Consider the following 1,014-nt stretch of genomic DNA (forward strand, 5'->3'; position numbering starts at 1 on the left):
AGAGCGGCAGCCGCTCGCGTAATCCAGCCTCGGGCCAGCCCAGGAGGCAGTTACCACCGCGAAGCACAGAGGGCGGGGCGGACCAGGGCGCCTGGAAGGGGATGGGGGGGATGTGAAAGGTCCCGGATGTTGCTGAACCGGCGCCCCTTCTAGAGGGAGTGACTGGCGCAGGCGCAGAAGGGCCGCACGAAAAACTAAGGTGGGGGTGGGGAGGAATTTCCTTCTTGCTGGTTTTGGGGAAGAGTGAGCCTGGGAAGGTTGTGGGGGATCTGAGGGGAAGGCGAGGTAGGAAGGTAGTGGTGGGGGGAGAGAAGGGGGATAAAAAGGAAGGAGCTTCCTGCCCAGGCTCACTCTCCCAAGAGCAGAGAAGTTGGGAGCTGAGCGGGCTGGGGAGGAGTATCGGTAGCGGGAAAGGTGGTGCGCTCCGCCGCTCGCCCTCTAGCGCGGGCGGGCAGGCAGGACGCGCGCGCTTGGGAGCGGCGGTTGCACTGGGCCCCCAGAGCTGTGGGCACCAATCAACGGTTGCCATAGCAGCGTTTGACGTCATCGTGCGTGTGGTGCCCCTGCTGCCGGGGCTGGTGATTGGAGGAAACCCCGTGTCTGCGGAGCGGCTGTAGCCTGTGAGCTGCGAGATCCAGGGACAGAGTCTCAGCCTCGCCGCTGCCGCCCAGAGACTGCTGAGCCCCCGTCCGTCCGTCCGCCGTCGCCACCCACTCCGGACACAGGTAAGGGACCCGGCCGCCGCCGCCGCCTCGTCCTACTCCTTCCTTTCCCAGACCCGCCTTCGGAAAGCGCGGGGGCCGTCCCCGCTCCACAACCCCTCAGCCCTGCTCGCCCGGCGGTAGCGGCGCAGGGCTGAGGCGGAGTCTCTTCAGGCGGAGACGGGCGGCGGCTTCTTTTCCGCTGGGTTCGGGCGGGCGGCTCGCGGCTTCCTCGGGCTACTTGCTTCCGGATCGACGCCTTGGCCCCGATGAGCGCCGGTTCCCGGTCCCCGTCCCCCGGGGTGGAAAGGGC

The 1,014-nt window shown here is 67.9% G+C and overlaps 1 protein-coding gene across 1 annotated transcript in view; it reads left to right on the forward strand.

Moving 5' to 3' along the window:
• The first annotated feature begins 127 nt into the window (after positions 1 to 127).
• YWHAZ (tyrosine 3-monooxygenase/tryptophan 5-monooxygenase activation protein zeta) overlaps positions 128 to 1,014 on the forward strand; it is a 32,775-nt gene continuing 31,888 nt past the window's right edge. Inside the window, exons 1-2 of the mRNA XM_077748271.1 lie at positions 128 to 199; positions 535 to 725. The gene's annotated coding sequence lies outside the window, so the exon portion shown is untranslated. The remainder of the gene's footprint in view (positions 200 to 534; positions 726 to 1,014) is intronic.

Source organism: Crocuta crocuta, unplaced genomic scaffold (genome assembly GCF_008692635.1).
Source record: "Crocuta crocuta isolate KB4526 unplaced genomic scaffold, BGI_CrCroc_1.0 scaffold39, whole genome shotgun sequence".
Taxonomy (NCBI): Eukaryota; Metazoa; Chordata; class Mammalia; order Carnivora; family Hyaenidae; genus Crocuta; species Crocuta crocuta.